The sequence below is a fragment of the Anas acuta genome, chromosome 4 (assembly GCF_963932015.1).
Source record: "Anas acuta chromosome 4, bAnaAcu1.1, whole genome shotgun sequence".
NCBI lineage: Eukaryota > Metazoa > Chordata > Aves > Anseriformes > Anatidae > Anas > Anas acuta.
The window spans coordinates 47,614,488-47,636,188 of record NC_088982.1 but is presented as its reverse complement, the minus strand read 5'-3'; the positions used below and the strand labels follow the sequence as shown (position 1 = coordinate 47,636,188).

Below are 21,701 nucleotides of genomic sequence, written 5' to 3'. Positions count from 1 at the left end.
ATTTCTGTGAAAACTATTTTTATTGTAACATGCTGTCATCTAATTGCATAAAAGTATGAAATCAACACCAATATCCTGCATTTCTCTTATAGGTCACAGTATAGTCATTATTTGATTTGAGCATTCAATTTCTGTGTTAACATCCTCATATTTAGCACATAAGATACATGTGTTAGAGCTGTCGACTTGAGAGAAGTCTTTGTTTCCACATTGTGAAAATGAAATTCCATTCCCAGTCACTAGTTTTCTCAGATTTTCCACATAATTGAAAGTTGTTTACAACACAAAAGATGTGAACATCGTTGAGGGAGAAGTCTGGATAGTTAATGCCACAGCTGATGGTTTTCTGAACTAACCAGTTGCAGTAATGGGTTTGAAAGTATTTTCCTTATGTTACTTCAAAATGCACTGATATTTACTGAAGCAGAATTAGAAAGACCTGAAAACTGCAATGTATAGATACAGCAGTATTAGGTATATTAGAACATCTAACAAAGATCTATTAGGTAGGTAGCTTTTTTTGTTGTTGTTGTTTTTGTTTAGTATCATCACCTAGAAACATCTATCATGGAGATTCAGTTCAGTCTACCACTTCAACCATTTACAAATGCCAAGATACAAACATTAGTCTCTACTAACATTTGAACGTTTTTAAGGTAAAATAAGTAATGTGTCTTAAGTAATAAGTAAGATTTTGTGGCTGGTTGGTTTTCTTTGTTAATGTATATGGTAGATATATTTTCTGTAGTTTTCAGTTTATTGTAACTTACCATAGCAAGTCACTTTGTTTAGAAGTAGGTATTCTTGTACCATTGTGCACGAAAAGTATTCATTAAATATTTTAATATTTAAAATACTAAAAACACATATTTCCAGAAAAGAGGTCCAAAGCTGTGCAGAGCAAACAGGTTTCATGTATGCATATGTGACTATAGGTTACCTTATTTAGAAAAGATATAATAGGTATAAAGATAGTTGTAGACAGAAGTGAATATTCAAGGATCTGTATTGCTAGTGCCTTTTTTTTTTTTTCCTGTATGCCTGTGTGGTTAGCAAATAATACAGCCCTATAAAATCTTTTTTCTCTAAGTGATAAAAGCTTATGATTTATAGTTTTCTAAACTGAAATACATGTAATGTTGTAGATGTACAACAAGAACGTGAAACAAGTTCCCAAGAAAGATTTTGTTGCAGAATATAGTTTGACAAACTGAAAATATTTCATCAGAGGTTATGGTTTGAAATATTTTCTAGTCCATATATTTGGATCAAAATACTGACTCAAATCCTAGGCCCCAGAAATATCACATCTCTATTTCTGAATAGTGGTGTTTTTTTTTTCTTTGAATTTCCTGTTATAGGAAGTTTGAAGTTTCTGTCCTGGGACAGATTAAAAATGATATGTATATATACATATATTATTGCTATCAAAAATTCTTTATGTTAAGCCAAAATTATATCAGCAAACATCAGGTTCATTTAGTAGCGATGAGGAAGATTCACTGAAATGAGCTCCTGTGTATTTCAGCTAAGTATTTTCTTCAATGCTTTATTTTCAGATTTGGAACATCAACCTTAGGCTCTACCTGCAGTAGCAATACAGAATATTCAAGTAGATAAATTGTATGCTGTATTTTTATTAGCTGTTGTACCAGCCAACCTTCTTTCCTGATGGTAAGAATTAATTTGTGATCAGAAGAATCGTATTCACAGTATCATTTTGAAAGAAGTCATGCATGGGCTTGTCAAGGCAGGACAGAAAAGCAAGATATGAAAAAACAGACATAGCTGTCCTTGTCACCAGTGCTTTAGTAGTTAAAATATCTAGCCTCCCTGAATAACTGAGGTCTTGAATTATTGAAGTATCTTCGTACTTTCCTTCAGGAGAAGATATGAGACTTACTTTGTAAAAGAGATATTAAATTCTAAGTGATATGTCTTAACACCTTTTGTTCAAAACATGAATATGATTTAGCGAGTATCTATTCTTCCTACTATAGCACGTTACCTTGCTTAAACTATATAGAAAGAAAATTACCCAAGTTAACAAACATTCAAATTTTCAAAACCCTCTTATTTCTGTGGTCTTCACATCTGCCAGGCTTCATCTGTACTTAGGGAAGTGGAAAGCCTTTACCAGAGGGTGATTTTGTGCTCCAATTTGTCTTTTAAAAGAACATCTCTCATTCTGTTACCAGTAGAAAAGGCCTCAGGAAGCTGAGTTAAAACTATCCTTTGTGAATAACCCATCCCAGCCCCAAAACAGACCATCAAAGGAACTCGGGTAATTAAAAGACAGGTTTCAGTCAAATTTAGTTATTGAACTGCTTTTAAAGAAATTATAAGTCTTTCACATGTTAACAGGGAACTGTCTTGAATGGAGCAGTTAGTGAAACTAAGAGTTTCTTTTAACCATTGTTTCACTCAACTTGGAAATTGACCTGAGAAATGAGTTTGCTAGGATAAAATAAAAACTGCCAGACTTTATTATTCCAAGAAAGGCATCTTCTGCAACCTTCACTTTTGTATATTCACAGAATGTCAGTTCTATTCTCTTGGTATTGTACTGTTTAAGATTATTTTTAATCTCTCCAAGACCTGCTACAAAAGATAATAAACAAAGAAAACAGTGAAAGCACATATTTCTTAACAATTAATGTGGACAAGCTTTTCTTTTATCCTTTTTAGTGTTTGAATATAGAATTTACAATTTTGACCTTGCTCTCATACCTATAGAAAAACATAAGTGACTTCTGTTGTAAATGAGTAATAAAAAATAAAGAAAGAAAACCCTAGGAACAGTCTGTGCTGCTTCTTTGACAGCAAGCAATGAACTAAATAAGAAATAACTTCCCATCTCGAAAGCAAGCAAGAGATTTAAAAATACATGAATAACATAGTGAATGTATATGCAACATAGTGAATATGTAGCTATCAATAAGTATTACCCCAGAGCAAACATCTGAAGCTAATATAACATTCTAATATTATATATCCCATTAAAGAATGTCAAATTCTTACCCAGTAAAATATAGAGAATTAAGCCAAGTATATGTGTGCTGTGAATCAAAAATTATACAAAACCATTGAACATAGACACCAGAGTCATAAAGTATTTCCTCATATATCAGAACATACTGTAATTAAAATATTTTTTATAGGTTTTAAATCTCAACAGAGGTAGTTTGACAACTACAGTATATGCTTTTGGATCGATTTCTTTAAAAAACTGAAAACAGAAAAAAAATGCTACAACAGATGAAATATATCAAGAGATGTGACTGCAAAATGTATTGACATCTTTTGTATTTATGTAAGACATGTCTGTACTCCCCATTACCGCAGTACGGACTCCACATTACCGCAGTACTCCATATTACCGCAGTACGGACTCATAGCAATTTACTTACTGGAAAAAATACTGAGTTATTTTGCTCCTTAAAGTAACTTATACTGACATAGATGGTGATTACTAATAGACATGAACAACAGAGGCCAGCCAGAGTAAAGACTGGACCACAGAAAGGATCACGTCTCTACACTTTCATGTCTATTGCAGTCAGCACCTGTTCCTTCATCACTTACTGTTCCTGCATTTCCCTCATCCTTTACAATAATGTAGTCAGGAGAGGACTCCCCTGATACTGGGTTGTGCTGGCTTAAACATTGTGCTAGTGGTGAATGTTTTTGTATGTCATTGAACAGGATTATAATTCTGAATATCTGAGCAGTTAGAACATACTAATATGTATAAGGGTATGTAAGTATAGATCAAATGCATCTTAAGCCAAGTGACCTCTCTTCAGCAGCAATCAACAGCCAGTTATGTATGTCTAGAGCAGGAAACAGGCTACATGTGAAGTGATACTTCCCAGGAATACTAACCTAGCTTCCAAAGTTCAGGGTATTTCTCAGCAAGAGGTGGTATTTATATGTTTAATAATCACTGACTTATCTTTTCTTCAGGTATTTGTCCTATTACTTTTTCAGGCCATGTAAATTTCAGTATCCAGAACATCCTGTAGCAAAAATCACTCCATAGTTGTTAGGTATTTACCTTAGATTGCTTTGAGCTTTCTGCCTCATGGCTTCACTTGCTCTTTCTCCCTCTTTTTTAAGAGAAGAGAGAATGAGCATGTATTCCTTATTAGTCCTTACTAGGAAAATACAATCAATAGAGAAAAATGGTGTAGTAGGTTAAATGCTTGGGTCCAAAATCTTAATCATAAGAGAACAGTTAGGAAATCAGATTTAACTTTTATTTTGGGGGCATATAGAGAAATTGAAATATCACAGTTCTCATTCTTGACAATATAGATATTCCTGTGCAAAGTATAATTGTGAATGCAATTTTCTAAGAATGAGCCTGAAAATGAATTTAATTGAACTCAGGTTAAACTACTTCAACTAAGGTAAGATGAATGTTGATTAACAGAATTGAATGCCAACTCAATTAAGGTAATTCAACATTAACAAGAAAGCATTCGTGACATATTTATTGGTATGAAGTCTCTCGAAACAAGATTGCACATATTAGCTTCAATGAAAATGAAGCTCAGGTATGTTTAGGACATTATGTGAACAGGAAGTGTGCTTCCTTTCATGTTCATGAGCTTAGAATTTAAAATGGAAGTTGTAGTTATAAAGCAGCCTAGGCTGGCATCCTCAAAATTTTAATGTGAAAATGGAATTGCAAATATTGAAAACCATAGGGTAATTCTACCAAAAGATTTCTTGTTGTTGTTCTATTGGATCTTAAAAACAATAACAACAACATTTTTTAGTGTTGTTCTATGAAATACTGGATCATCCATTTTAAAAAGTAAGTAGTCTAAATTTGGTCTAAGTGAAAGGAAGAGATATCTTTACCTTCAAGATCAACATGGAAATGAGTAATGTATTTACTAATAGGAATATGTAAAAGCTTGGCTAACAGTATTGTTAAACAAAAGCTGAATGGTCTATAAATACATCATAGTAGAAGAAGGAGATGATAGTTAAGAGTAGGGAGGGGAAAAACAGCTAAGAAAATATAGATGTCAGAACAGAGGGATACAAACATCCTGCTATTTAAGTTAGCCTGGAAAAGAGAATGCAGTTTGTTATCAGACTACGAGGAATGAAAGAAAACTCTTGCCTGGTTTTATAACAGAGTTTAATTGTTTTGGAAAGGATTTAGTAGAATTGGTGACTAATTAAAGAATTTTCTTAGGACTGTGTTCTTTGAAGAGCCTTTATCTTCCTTAAACATAAACAAAAATAATCTTTTTTGTTATTTCTGTCTTTGGTATAAGCTCAGAAATTTTTATGCAAGTCTGTATGTGAAAACAGGCAAAAGCAAGGTAGGGATCCATACTGAAATACGCTGATCAGGAAAAAAAAAAAAAGGAAAAAAATAAAACGTGTTCTTCCCAGATCAGTCAATATGATTTGAATTACAAAATTTAGGTCTTCCTACTTCATATTCAACATTTTCATAATGCTGGTAATTATTGCCATCACATATTCCCTATTTAGTGTCAAAGGAATTCCAAGTGTTTTACTCATAAATAAAAGAATTAGGAGATTAAAAAGGATATTTTGGCAAGCAGGGGTAAGATTTGTAAAGGCTTACTTATGAACAACTTTGAAGTCATCTGAGGATCTACATGTAAAGATGGTTATACATGTGAGGAAGTCTGTGGAGGTTCACATATTAATTTAAAATTTTGCTTAATGTCAATCATTATAATCTGCATATAGGTCTGAATAAGAATTATTAGTTAATTACCTTGAAAGCATTTTGTGAGTCAACTGTAATTGACATTTTTTTGATATTCTTAGATCAAAAGCAGACTGAAGTCAAACAGAAAACTACACCATACAAAATTGGAAACTAAAGTAGAAAGACAAGCTGTGTCAGACTGCAAAGTTAGTTGTAATTTATGTTCTTCAATTAATCGAGTCTTTTCACACACTATTGTATTACGTACATACATGTAGAATGTCATGAAAGATGAGGAGAAATTTTTGCATTTGGGGATAAGAATACCCAATTTATGACACAAATAAATGGAAGAGAGCAATTTGAAAATCTGAGACAATGCTGAGCTTGAGCACAAGTTTGAACGGTACCTCCTACAAAATTTGTCATCTTTAAAGTTCCTTAAAAGGCTATATGAGGCTAATTATGTCTTTGAGATTTATTATATTGATAGTAAAAATTGCTGTCTGTTATTGTATGTGGTAGAAATTGTCAGAATATTCACAATTCACAAAAGAAAAGCCAAGAATAATACATGGGATTTCTGTCAGTTCTGTGGGTTACTTCATTGATCTCCAGTGCATCAATAGGTATATAGCAGTCCATTTCATAAGTTTGGTGTAACCATACATTCATATCATATAATAGAACCAAGTGAGAAAAATAGTTTATTATGAGTAACAGAAAAAAAAAATAAATATGATTTGTAAGTGTAAATGCTCTCTTGTGCAATGTGCTGAAAAAGTTGCCAGTTGTTAAATGAAAAAAATTATAAAATGTCAGGAGTGCTGTCTTATGGACTGTCTCACAGATATATCAATGTCTGTGAATATCATAGAAAGAATGAACGCATTTCAAAACTACCTTTATTGCACCAAAGTATTCCAAACATCATTTTATAATGATAATCAACAACTATAAATATCATTATTTCAGAAAAACAACAACATAAAACACAAACAAGCAAAACAGAGAAATTGGACCACATGAACAGCTGAGATTCACTGTAGAGTTCATATAGAGCAGAGGCATTGTTTAACCAAGTGTTATACTTTCTCATTGATAATACTCATTAGATGTTTGTGTTTTCTCTATGGTCTTCATTTTCTCTATGGTCTAATATTATTTAAAAGTATCTGTTCATGGGAATTACATAGACAAATCTTCATGTAGAAAAAAAATCTGCCTGGATTCTGAAGTTTTCTTTTTTTTTTTTTTTAAATACAAAGGAATAAATTCAATTCTAATTTTAGTACACTTTGCTATCTATTTCTTATAAACAACAACAACAAAAATGTAGTTTATCTGAATCCCTAGAATCAAAGAAATGTAGTTTCAGTGTCTGTATGAAGTATTTTGACACAGTTTTATCTACTGTTTGATAGCATTCACAAATTTGTACTTCATCAAAGGGCAGCAGAATAAATTTTACTCTAAAGATTCAACTTCCTTTAGGATTACCATTTTGTTTAGATGTTGTGGCCTAAAATATTGTTTCTAAATATAGTTTAAAGAAGGCAAAATATCCCTTGGGAATTCTGTCTATATGAATTTCAGCACAGTATCTGATTGTGCTTTCTCAAAATGCTTTAACAAATCTATGCATGGTGAGGGCACAAATTGTTGTGGTCTGAGCTTTTTAGTCCATCTTAAATTTGCCAAGGGCTTGGGTGTATAAAGGGACTTTTTTTGTTGAACTCCTATTCAGCAAAAGACCTGAGTGCATGTTAGGGTTAATCCCTATCAATTTATGGGGCAGAAAAATCAGAACAGTATTCTCGAATACTTACTCCAGAACAAGGAATGGTCTTGTGAAATGCAACAAGAAAAGAAATATCAGAATGTTTCCACCTGTCCAAGTTTTTCAGGAGCCCAGCAGCATCTCCTGGAGTTGCTCATACATAAGGCTGGTTTTGTGACACCATGGAAGAGACTAGAGACAGTCAGATGGTTTTATATCTACACTACACAACAGTATAGTATGCCCTACTGACAGAAAACAAACTGAAAAACTTCATGCGAAAAGCAACAAAATATATGAGTTGCAAAGGCAAGTAAAATTTCTAAGTGTCTAAACTCATCACTAGGCTAACTTCCCACTAAGTTTGCTTACCTAGTCTATAATAAAAAGGAATACAATAGCATTCTCCAGGTTAAAAGGTGATGTTAAGTTGAATAAAAGAACACAACGTTCCTGACTCCTGACAGGCATGCTGGCATTTCCCCAAATGTCTCTTTAGATACTGAGAACACCAGTATTATGGCTTCTTGTGCTTCAGAGATGTCTAAACTCAATATGACAGAAAACACTTGTAGGTCTTCTCTTAGGAAGAATTTCACTAGAAGGATAGAAAGGTAAGTCAGGTGTCTTGCAGAGAATAATTACTTCTTTTAAATAAATGATGGAGAAGATTGAATAGGCTGTCAACAACATGTTAATCTCCTTCAATTCTGTTGCCAGTTGACTGTTCCCTGTGGACCATAAGAGAGATTCTGATTTCACTTTTGGATGTCTGACCATCTGTTTCCTAAGCATCTTGTATTAATTGTCTGAAGGATTAGAAATTTGGCAAGCACATACAGCTTAACCTGTCCATTCATTCACGTGAGCTTCATCGTTAATGGTATACTATCAGTAGTCCATAGTTGTCTCTCCCTTTTACAAAAGTCCAAGGTAATTATGGATGTGTAATGTGCAGCCTGTCACACCAGGAAAGCCAATTGTTCACACTGTCTCATATTTATGTAACTTGTCTGTCATAACAAAAAGGGACAGAATTAATATACGTAAGATCTCTTTTGACAAGTAAGGAAACCAGGTGAAGCCCTCCTCCTTATGCTACAAAACCTTACATGATGGTTATGCTTTTCCATACTTAGGTAGTCTTGTATTCCACGTAGCTGGCTTTGAAGATGGAAGAAAGACAGCTGTTACCATTGCTGCAGTTAGCTCAAAGCTGTGGGGTCCTGGACGTTGATGACATATCCTAGACCAGATTGTAGCAGCAACAATCAAGAACTAGAGCAGTCCCCTTTGACTGTTTCAGGTGAGTTTCATGCTACAGTTAGATGTGACAATGTCAAACTAAAATGACGATATTCAATTGTTTTTGTTAGGATTTTTTTTTCCCTTTTAACTAAAATAACTTCTCTAAATAGTTTTGTGGATCACAAAAGCCTTATATATCTGTTGAACAAAGTTTTTACTTTTTTAAGAAGTAAAGTTTAGAAAAAAAACTTTTCTAAAAAGTTTCTGAAAAGTTTAAAAAAGTAAACAAAGTAAAAAAAAAAAAAAAAAAAAAAGTAAACTTTCTAAAAGTAAACAAAGTTTAACTTTAAAGCCTTGAAATGTCACTACCCGCAATTATATTTGGTAAATTTCATGCCATGCGGTCATTTTATAATCATCATTAGAATGAATCTAACTCTTCTTCCTGGAGAGGATGAATAACAGAAAATCTGCAAAGCACTATTGCAAGTAGAGAAGTCTGGAAACAGAATTCTTGCTAGCATTAGAACCAGATACAGCTAAAGTAAAATGTAAGGGAAAAGTTCAATGAATTACGTTTCACAAATGTGACCTGAGATTTGAAGCATAACAATAGAAGTGTAGATCATGAAAAGGCTTTAAGAATGTAGGATTGTTTTAATACTTAAGAAACAGAGGATTGCTTCGATACTTCTCTTATTATCAATGAACATGTAAGATTTGAAAGATCAAAGGAAAAAAAATTGAAAAAATTTTCCAAGAAGTACATTTGTGCACTTAAAAAAAAAGTAAAATACACTGCAAATGAAAACCAGAGAAAATATAATCTCTCTCTCATTATCATATGTTTGGTTGTTAGTAACTGAAAAATATTTTCTGCAATTTCCTTTGTGTCTTGTTTTGTATTTATTTATTTATTTATTTATTTTAGTTTGAGGACAAACCTTCCTTAAAACACATGAAAAGGAAACAGTACTTATTCTAGTTTCACAGATGGTGACATACATCTGTTACTTAATGTCATAGGAAAAGCTTATGAAAAGAGTTCTGGTTTCCCTACTAGTAGTTCTGTGTCCATAAATAAACTTCTCTGCAAAAAAACTTCTCTGTCCTTCTTCTCACCTTCTGTGAGCAAGCTGTTACTGTATTGACCTAACTGTGGTGTGTAACATTCAGCATGAAAATCTCTAATCACTACTAATAATTGATATGAAGATGATTGTGAGTTTTGACCTGACAAAATGTTTAATGATATATACCTCTCTTCTCCAGATATATCTAGGAGATTTAAAATTATATTGCATTTTTCTTCTCGATGTGTATGAGCTGGCTTTCAGTGAATGATGTGCTGTGCTCAGCAACTGAGGTTTAGAAAGTAAGCAAGAGAAGAAGACAAACAGTTTTGATATGACTGCAACCTTCCTAAAAAGCATTAGCCTTTTTATTTCTGATTTACAAATTCAATTCCCACATAGTTTTCAGTTACTTGGATTGATGTAGAGTGGTTTATAATGGAGGCAAAGGAGAGAGGGAACATGGAACAAGGGTAGCAGATCAGTGTAAAATATACCTCCCTTAAGCTCTAAAAGGTGTGGATGCTTGCAGAAGCAAGGTAACATTTACTTCTGGTGATTGTCTTCCTGAAGTGAGCTCATATTAGGCATAGCTTAAAATTAGCAAAGAACAAGTGTACTGAAAAATAGAAATCCAAAATTGTGTAGGGTAATAGCAGAAGAATCGTGGCAGAAACACACAGTCTATAGGAATGCATCCATATTGAGTTTAATGTGGGAGAACTCATCTAAACATCTCATTGAAACTACATACTCATTAGGACCAGAAAATCATTTGCAAAGGCTAAATGACTCATAGAAACATCTTGCCTGTGGATTAAAAGCACTCTAGCAAAAAAAGAACTCAAAATGACCCTACAAGCCAGAAATGTAAACAAAGCCCAAACATGCCAGAAATACTAATTTCAGAAAGCATAAACTTTTAATTATAAACTAAGAAAATACAATCCTACAGAGAATAAGAATAACAAAGTTATTCTGAATCCAGTTTGTTTCTGTAGCCATGTGGTTTGAGTTCCATCAAAGGCCAGTAAAACAGTGGAATTAATGTAAAGCATGTATGTGTAAGTACTTTTTGAATTGAGATGTTTGTGTGTTGTTTTTTTTCCTTATCTGCCTCCCACCTTACAGTTCTTACTTCATAAGGACAACATAGGCATAATTTTTAAGACATGACTTATAACCTCCCTAACTTCCATCATTTGAGAGCTGGAAGCCATTCTCAATATCTGCTAACTCTTCTATTCATGTCAATAGACAGCCACTCAGCATATCTAGGATGAACCTCCCTAATCCCTTGCAGAATTTGATCTTGATATACAAAAATCATTAAAAAAAAAAAAAAAAGGTGTATAAATGTACTACAATAGTAACAACAAATAAAAACGTCCCCTTCCTCCACTATGTGCTAGAAAGAAGATTCTTCTCCTTCAGAAAATTACAACAAGTGTTTAAGATTATCAATTAGGAAAAAAAGATATAGTAACTATGGATTTTTCAAGAGTTTTCATATGTGTTTGTTTTTGTTTTTGATAAGGAAGCACTGATTGTTCACTTTGTTCATGAAAACTGTGAAGAAAAGTTATCAATGTCTTTGTGTTTCGGTGAAAGTGGAGGAATGTATAAGAAAATCTCAGGAAAATGAAAAGAAGAAACTAGAGGGAAAAGGTATAAAAGACCGTCTTAGATTTTACTAAGTGTTTGTGATTGTGATTCTCTTTCTCTTTCTTACTCTGAGCTTTGATGTTTAGATTAAATGTCTTAATGCTTCTAATTTCTGTCATATGAATCTGCACTAAGCTATTTTTATTTTTTCCTTTTTTTTTTTTTTCAGGATACTTTCTTTAGTTTTTCATAAATAATAGTGTGATAGACAAGTCTGTGTGTGATACTAAATTGGAAGTAAGGTCACATTCTTTCCTCTCTCAGCCAGCCCCAGAGAGAAGGAGCCACATCCTTCACTCCACTGAATGTGGCTATATATTATATGTAAATTAAAGACCCTAAATTTAGCTAGTAATCTTAACATTTCAAAACTGCAGGGTCTGTGAGCTATCTCAGGAGTCTTTTGGGGTGTGGGGAGCAGGCGGTGCCTTTTTTTGTGTGTGTGGATTTTAGGGAGGGCATTTTTATTTTTTTCCCACTTACTGCATTATCTTTGGTCGTGGTTGGAGTTGGAAAGGAAAAGAGGAAATTATTAGAAGGCATTAAACATAGATGTGCAGCTATCTGTTTTGTTGTCTCTCTCAGTGAAAAAATCATACTGAAGGTGGATAGTGTACAAATCCTGATTGTCCAGAAGCAACCTGAGATAGTTTGAGTCATCTCACTGAAGGTCATATTTGGGCTGGGTTTGATGTTTAGGCTGTCCAGCCTGATAACCTGCACTGAAATTTTGCCTTTGGAAAAGAGTTTCAGGATTCCTTTACTTTTTTGATAACTCATGTTTCATACATTGCAGTGTCGTGTCTTATAGCACAAGTCTGAGGTGCAATTTTGTTGCCATGAAAAGTTGCAGACGAAAGCACTCTCTTTCATGAGTGTGATAAAGACAAAATACTGCAGGGCAGGTTATCAAGGTATTGAAAGGATTAAATGAGGTTAGAGATAGCTTTAGGGTTTTACTTTGTGTGGGGAAAAAAAAAACCTTTTGTGAAGAAAATGGACTAATAACTTGTATCACCTGAAGGTGAGCACATGCTTTTTTTCAGTCTGTTAAGGTTATCATAGAAACTTAGTGGGGCGAATAATAAAGGTAGAGAAAAAATATTATTGATTTAGATGTAAAGGGAGCCGTAAGTCTTGAAAATATTTTATATCAAATTTTCAGAAAAAAAATGTTACTACCAAAAATTTTAAGATATTGGAAATATATTTCATTACTGATGTTTTTATTTTCTGTTTTTAACTTTTCATAAAATTCCCATGTACATTATTGGTTGGCCAGCAAAACAAATACATTGGTTTGCACTGTTTTTAGTAAACATTTCTCTTTCAAGTTATTTGCTAACTGTAAATAGTAAACTTAAAAACCAAAAACATTTTCAGTTATGGAAAGATGTTATTTGTTGTTGGCTTTGGGGTTAATCAGCCCCAGGATTGGGGTTAAAGCAAGAGTTTAAGGAGGAGCCTGCTTTCAGAAAAAAATAAATGTAGGTCACATACAAAGTAGCAGAAGTAAAACTCTAGTAATAAAATTCAAACTAAGTTATTCTTTGTATTACCAGTATATTTATTTAATTTGTTACTAATGTGTTCAGAAAATCTACTCTCCGAGTTCATGTTAGTCCAAATGGGTATAATGTGAGGTAGGTAGTTTCGTATGAATTTGAGGTGTCTTTCTGGGAAGAAATCTTTGATAAGAATATTGTTGCATGCCATTTTATGAAACAAGCAGAAAGCACTCCAATTGCATTTAGATACTAGTGTTCAGATTTAAGAATGCATTAGGCATAAAAAATGCACCTGGGCATAAAAATGTTGACCCAGAAAGGTGTATGGTCATCTGATCTTGCAATATGTGTTTAATATTTTTCCTACCTTTCATCTCCTGTTGCATCAGTACATTTTATTTTTAATCAACCACATTTCTAAAAAATCTCAATGTTTAATACTCCTCAGAAGTCCAGAAAATTAGCATTCTCCAACTTCAGCACATCAGTGTTTGCTGTGAAAATATGTAATCCTAAATGACTCTTTCTCATTGTCATATATTGTCTTTGCTCTCTGCTCTATGCAGTATGTTACTATATGGTTCTTTGCATGGGGAACTGCTGTCACTAGTTTCAAAGATGTCTGTGTTGCTATGTGTAAGAAAAGATGAACTGTTTCACAGTTGATAGCAGATTTTTTTGCTAAATACCTCCTGCTATGTCTTATCTTAATCTGAGCTACAGTGCAGCAGGGGTTATCAACATAATGTTGACATTCCTTTAATTGCAAAAGAACAATCTTATTTGAAAGACTCAGATCTCAGTTATGAGTGATTTTTAAGTAAGTTTAGTTCTTGCCATTGATCTTTCTTAAGGAAAATTTCTTACACTTGTATGCATATCTTTATAAGTACATCCTTAACTCTTCATTTTTAAATTATTCAGGAAGACATTAAATCAAAATGGAAATTGTTCACAAAATAGAAATTCAATTCTGGTGGAGTCAGTTGAATGGAACGTAAAGGAAGGCCATCTACACAGGCATAATTAGTTTCAATGAAATTTCATAGATGAACAATCCAATTTACCTAAGAAATAATGTAAAAATGTCCAAGTTTCAGTGTAGGTTTACTCCAGATCCCTTCTCTTCTCTTCTTACCACTTCATTGCCATTGGTAGGTACATACGGTCGTGTGACACAAGGTCATATGCAGAACTCATCACACCAAAATGTAGTACAAAGAAACCACCTTCACAAGAGCTATCAACACTGACAGAATATTCAGTCATTTAAGAGAAGGAAAATTATCTCAAGATTCATCTAGCATTTAAAAAAAAAAAAAAAAAAAAAGGAAAATTTGAATGGGAATGAATTAAAGGACTGTAGGAAGCCTGAAATCTGAAGTCCTACTACACTGAAAAGATGCTTTGACTGATAGTGGTCTAACTAAAACAAAGATATTACTTAAATATTAGCTGTGAAAGTAGTTGAAAATCAGTGAAAAAATGAAACAAAAGTTAAGAAGCCATTTTGACTGCATTAAAAAAAATATTCTACAGCAATGGTTCTCAAAGAATATTGTGAGGGCAATTGACACCAAGCAACCTGGTACACAAGAACATCTTGGTGTGCAACAATATGAGTTCTCCTGTTTTCAGTTGCTGTATCCTCTAAGGCAGCTAAAAATACTTTTCTACTATCATTTTCTGTTGTAAACAACTTCTTTCATGGATAGCAATGACAACTTAGTTACGAACATCCAAGAGAAATTTTCTATTTAACATGTAATATACCTCACTGATAAATATACCAGCTTCTGCTGCTCTTAGTTTTCTTTGTTATATGCTTATACGTCTTGAGAGGCTAAAGTCAGTTTCACGTGTATATTTTGTCCTTCGGATTTTGTGAGAAAAATCAACTTTGACTTTTTTTTCAAATTTTCAGTCAACAAGTTGCATTAAAATATATCAGTAGAGGTTTTACTTGCAGAAAGAGGAAAAACTAAGTAATCAGCATTTATCAGTTTATTACTGTGTTTAGTTCTCTATGCTTCAGGCAATGAAAAATAAGAATTGTAAGAATGAACTTAAATAAGAACTGTAAGAATTTTCTCTCTTTTCAGTGCTTCTCTTGTCTTCTGATAATTACAAATAACTTTTATGCAGGAATTTTTGCTTTTACTCTATCTGAAATATAGGAAGCATGCAGTCTTGCCTGAAAAATGCTGATGGATATAGCTATAGCTATATAGCTACATGTATATATGTATAATAGTAATAGATATAAGAAAGTAAGACTTATAATGTGCTATTCTTTTTATTTTTTTTTCTAGGTAATTGCTCTAGTCTAGTAGTCTTTGATAATATCACTAGGCTTGTGATATTTTATTAGAGCAAAATAATAGCTGCTCAAGTGGGGGGCTCAGTATGTATTCTAATGCTTTGATTTAAGCATGTTATTTAAATGAAGCAAATTATATAATTTATTTTGTTTACCTTAAGATATTGTTTCACAATTACATTATTTACAATGTCATTTTTGTTTGGCTTTTTTGGCTTTGTTTGTGTTTTGTTTTTGTTTTGACCTTAATTTTTATTGGCTAAATTTGTCAGTGTTCCTACTTCCCTGGACCAATTAACATCTTCCTTTCACTTGTTTAGTGAAAGATTTACATCCTTCAGTAGCAGGTTGTTATTATCCTAAGCCATTCATTTGTAATTCCTATTTTAACCGAGGTATATGTTCCTTCATTTTTTTCTGTTTCAAAAATGTTCGTATGTTCAGTTTGTGTTGCCATTTTTTGAGTTCTCTTTGAACTATTAACAGCTTCTTAGTGAGGCAGTTGTAGGGCTACACATAGGATCTCTGCCATGCCATATATGCAATTACTGTCATGATATGCAGCTTGATATTAAAATCTAAGAGATTTATTTGCTGGCTATTTCACTTAAGAAGTTCATTGCTGGTTCTATTACAAGTCTTTAAGTACCTTCTTTCCGTTAAATACCAATTTGTATTAGTGTTATATCATGGATCAATTCTTATGACATTGTAGAATTAACAACTAATGGAGTGGGCCTTATGAAAAAGATAATTTATTCATGTTTCACAAGAAGCACAGTGTATTTCTTGGTGTGTAAGATATTTTAAAATAAAATTAATAATAAATATTAGGAAATTACCACAGAATATTTTCAAGGTTTGTGAAATTTCCCTGATGGTATAGTCACATGTTTTTGTTTACACTTACACCACTGGAATTTTGATTTCCTGAGAACAATTCTTACAGGCTAGAATCAGGTGCTTTATTTTAGTCATTTAGTGTATATTAATAACTTTCTTTTCCTAATTAGCATGCACAGTAGGATAGGCAAAAGATTAATAAATATTGATACTATTCACGACCTATTTCTCCCAGTTCCATAGGTATTCAAATATTGATTTAATCATTTAATGAAAGCTTTGAAACTAATTACAACTGTCAGTATTTGAGACTTTTTATTTTATTTTTTTACTTTTTTATTTTAAAATAAAAGCCAAGCAATGAGAACTTCAGCACCTGCCTCACTTCAAGTACTACAAGTACTATTTGGTTCCTCTGGTTTCATTGTATTTCTTGATTTAGGGAAGTATTTATACTCTTTATAAGACCAGCTCACTTGCTTTAAAAAAATATATATATATGTATAAGTGTGTGTGTATATATATATATATATATATATTTTTTTTTTTTCCATGGTGCACTAACAGTTTACACAAATAATAGCATCTGGTTCCATACGTATTTATTCCTCAGAAAATATATTTTCTTACAACTGTTCTAAAGGAATAATATCCTTAGGCTAAGCTGCAGGCTGAGGGTTTCTTCGAAAAATCATTTTTGAAAAAACATTTATGGATTTTCTGTGAGGTTAAGCTCTACTCTTTGGGTGGAATTCTGTAGAATAGTTGAATCTGTGCATTTGTGAAATTTAGGGAAGAGCTAAAAAGATTTTTTTGTTATCAGTTTTGAAGGAGAATTTTCATGATAGTCCATGAATCAAGGTTATAAAATCCTTCCTAATGGTTGTGTTCTGCTTCAAAAAACTGAAGGTATTTAAATCAAACAAAAGTTGAGCTTCTCTCAGGTTTGTGATATCAAGAGAAGGAGTGCCTAATGCCATGGACTGATTGGAAAATCAGAGTATTTCTGGAAAATATGAACTTCAGAATCATTGCATAATCTTGATCTTCTTGCAGTGCTCAGAAGACTAGGCAGCAATTTTCTGTCTTTGTTAAAACAAATGAAAATACTTCTATTTACGAAAGAACACCAGAGTGAATCGGCTTGGGACCAACCCCCTATCTTCTTAAAACTCTGACATTTTTAGTATGATAGGGAAGACCTGTATTTCTGCATCTTCCTGTCCCTTGACATATCCAACTTTCACCCATTTGGTCTTCCCAACTCTAGTGTTCACCACTTGACACACTTTCTATAAAAGTTGAGATTATGGTAACTTCTTATTCACCGAAGCTAAACCTCTGTTCTTGTCTACTCTTGTGTAATGAGCTGTTGTACTCAAATGCTGTCAAAGATTATGGCTTTTTTTTTTTTCCTTCTGTCTAGAAGCAATCTTTATCCCTGACAAAAATTAAAAATAAATAGATGACTTATGTGGCAACAGAGCATAAATTCAGAATTGTGGTCTCTGAGCCCAAAATCCCAATGGAATCAAAGTGGGCCTGGAGAGTGTACCTGATCAGTGAACCAAGGTAGGAAGCATTAGTGTGTTAAGCAATCATTTAAACATTCTCTTTCTTATTTTAACACTCAGAGATTTACATTAAAATAAAAATTAAAAAAAAAAAGAGGGGGGGGGGTGAACCAAAGCATTTTACACTCAGCAGATCTCAGTTTGAATCATTTCACTGCTGTAGTGGATGGGATTTTTTTTATATATTTTTTTAAAGTCATTACAAGAATAAAAGTTATCTTTGTTATCTTATCTGCATTTAGCTATTGTTTCTGTATTTTGAAGGACAAAAAATGAATTGAATTGAAAGCAAGAACATGTTTCTGGAAAGGAGAAAAAAAAAAGACTGGAATGATTCCATGGAGTTAAATGTAGGACCAAATCATTATGGAAGATATATGTGATAATCTGCATTTGGGAATAGAGAGATCAGAGGTGTGATCAAATAGATCTATGCCTTCAGCCCTATAAAAGTGTTATGGTATTCACATACTCTTAAAAAGACTTTTTATTGTTTTTAAAATATTTTTATTATTTCAGAGGAAATTTATTCTCTGTGTTACAAGATAATTATATTCTTTTGTTTTAATATGATTTCATAGAAGCTCTTTCGTTCATCAGCTCTCACATTTCTAAAGCTTATCAGTCAATCAAGTACTCTAAGATAAGCAGTTTTGTCATATATCTTAAAGTCCATTTACCTAAGTGGTTGTATTTATGCTGAGATACTCTCCAAGTGTAAGCACACTTTACATTCACTGTATATTTGTTATCTGATTTCCCATGTTTGTTTTATCTTACAAGAATCTTGCTACCCCTCATTTTCTACTTGGATAGTTCTAGGCACTGTTTTTGGTTGTGATGGTTGTGTTTTGATTAAACAATAATTGACATTGGTATTTGTATCAGCAACATTCTTTAGCATTTTGAAGTTTTCTAGTACTATTTCTTCTCTAGTGATAATTGATAAGAACTAAATACTCATGTTAGATTATGGCATTTCAGTCTGGCAAAATAATGCACACTATTATGCACTGTTTACCAAAACACCATGTAGAAAAGGCTTGGGGAGACAGAACATCTGTGTTCATAATTTATCTATATCTGCTTACTTCATGCATACATGTACAGGGGGTTGTATATGGCAGTGAAAACATTTCAGGACCCCATCAGCCACTGAATCATTTTAGTTTTAAGTTGGTATATAGCATCACTGTCACAGAGGCTACAAAAGCCTAAAACTGGTGGAAAACAATGGCAATTCGAGGAATTGTATATAATGTGAGAAAAAAAGGTGGATTTCAAATCAGTGCAGTCAGCTGTCCTGGTTTTTGCACTTGTGCAACTACTACTCTGTCCGTTAAGGAGAGGTGAGTTTCAGAGCAACTTTATATGGCCTTTCTTATTATTCATTTATTTTATTTAAATCACTTTCTCAATCATTCTCCTGCCTTTCTACTCCATGTTAAGATCTGGAAATATATGTGATTTCCTACTCTTGGTGAATCCTCTCTAGTAGCAGAAGAGATTTTCTTAAACTTCCCCAAATCTGTAAAACTGCTCAGAATCTACAAGATTTTCAGGCAATCCACTTAATACATGTTGACTGAGAGATCCTATACTTCAGTGTTTGTCCCAGATGCCTGGTGCTGTTAGTGCTACTGCCTCTGAAGGAAAGCTAAAGGAAACAATACACATTAAGCCAAACACGGAGGTTTTGCAGCTTGTTTTACGAGAAATGCATGGCTTGTGAACCACAAAAGAAGCGTATTAGATAGAGCTTTCCTCTTGCACAGCTTCCTGTTGTGCTGCTCTGTGCTAGTCAAATCCTGTACACTTATTTTGATGACACCACTTCACCTGGTACACTGAAGCAGGCAGTCTTCCAGGGAGTGGAACTAATGCAACACAGCTGGAAATTTGCTTTGAGCTTGTTCTTATACTACTTTCAGGGTTCTCTCTTCAGCCATTTGAGATGTATTAACCAGTCATAGGAAAGTTATGAGCAGCCTGTTCACACCGCTTATCAGTTACCATAGCTGGCAATGTCCTGAGACTCTAGTGGCAGGATCTTTTCCAGCACCTTAGGAAAAGTAAGGCCTCAAGTCATATCATGTAGAACTAAATGGCTTTTTGGGGGGGCTTGGTGGTGATGAGTGTGCAGGTAGAAGAGCCAGTTTATCCTTTACAATTTGAACAGAAGTGCTGGTAGAAACAGACTATGCTGTAAGCAAACTGGACAATTGATGTGGGTGCCAGCACTGAAGGAGCATCGTTTCAAGAGCTAACTACAGATAAGCACCTTTGAATGGTGAACATGTTAGGTATAAATATTGGAAATCAGATGGAAGTACTTAATTTTACTGGGCAATAGCCCGTTTTCCGTACTGTAGCTTCTCTTAGTTCCAGTAATTATAACTTGCACAGTTATATTCCACAACTAATAACATATAAGTTTTCTTCTTAGATTCTACAGTTCAGATTTAAGATATACAAATTCTACAAAAATATGATCCCTGGGTACTAAGAAAAAAATACGTTCCTCAACAGTGCTACTTCTCATCTTTTTCCACAGCTCTCTTTCAAGAATTGCAATGAAGTATCTATTTCCATATGACATGTTAGCATTAGACAACTTGGAATAATTTAATCTGCCAAGGAAACTATGTATACTTAGGATTTCATTGTTTTTCAATATGAAGGACCACACAGAAAAAGAAGAATCTTATGACTGAAACAACAATAAAAAATGGTGCTAAGCTTCTTTGAAACAAAAGTAGTAGGGTTCCTCTGTAGAATAGATTTAAGACACATTAAAAATCTCTTCTTAAACTCAGATTATTTTTTTAAGTTTGTTCAACTTGCTGATAATAAAGACTCACCTCTATGCTATTCATTTCCTCTATTAAATCCCTGCTTTCATTATTTTTTAATAAAAAGTAGATTCTCATTAGAAACTCAGTTAATCAGAGTAACATAATAAAACCTCACAAAACACATTTTAGAATTAACTATTTAATATCACATTTGTACAACTGATTTATCTGCAAGTATTTTATTTTTATTTTTTTGTGCGTGTGTCCAATATATAACCTTCTACATTATAACATCTCTGCACACCACATTCAATTCTTGTTTTCTTAGGAAGACAATGGTGGAATATGAGCTCTACTTTTTTCATCCTTCTTTTATTTTTATGTTTAGAGCCTTCCCCAGTGCATGCCTCCACTCTCCTGCTCTGTACTTCTCTCTCTTAATGCCCCTTACCAGTGAGGTTGTTAAATACACTTCTCTCCTCTCTTTTTCAGTTGTGTAACTTACAAGTTTGACTCTCACTGACTGTTAGTCTAATTAGAAGAAGTTGACAGTTAATGGAATCTCAAATTACAGTTTAGTATTTTGAAACTACAGTCTAGTTGCATTTCAAGTATTACTACAGTAGGTTTTCTGAAATGTAATTGTGGAGTTACCTAAAATGCTATTATCAAGAAAGTGTAAAAAAAGGTACATCAGTATGCGTGATTTATATTGTTACTTCTTTATTTTGTTACAGTTGCAGAAGCTTATAGTTTAGGTAAGATTGTTTACTTTTGTCCTTTGTGTTTTGTTAGTAATAATAAAATTAGTTAATTCCTGAATTAGACTTTTACCCCAATTTCCATTAATACAAAATCAGTGTCTGTATTGAAACTAAGGGAACTTTCTTTTAAATCCAGCTGTACCTGTAATCTAGAGTGTAAACCTTAAAGATTAATCTAGAAATCAAAACATTTGACTGAGTTGGATAAAGCAAGCCATATACATTTACATCCACTTGTAAATATGGAAGTAGAAATAAAGAAAGTCACTCAGGGAGAAAGCTTTGTTTGAATAAATATATAGCCATTTGAATAAATTATTCTAGGATCGAGAAAACAGGAGAAAAATAGAAGTATATGACCAAGCATGAAGTGTACTGATTTTTGATTGTTATTTTTTCTGTATTTGCCATGTCTCTACATTGAAAA

The 21,701-nt window shown here is 33.1% G+C and overlaps 1 long non-coding RNA gene across 2 annotated transcripts in view; it reads left to right on the top strand.

The window, feature by feature from the left end:
* Positions 1-21,701, top strand: part of LOC137856119 (uncharacterized) — a 91,732-nt gene that overhangs the window by 58,035 nt on the left and 11,996 nt on the right. For both annotated transcript variants that reach the window (XR_011096209.1, XR_011096208.1), the window contains exon 3: positions 8,624-8,790. This is a non-coding gene — a long non-coding RNA (uncharacterized lncRNA). The remainder of the gene's footprint in view (positions 1-8,623; positions 8,791-21,701) is intronic.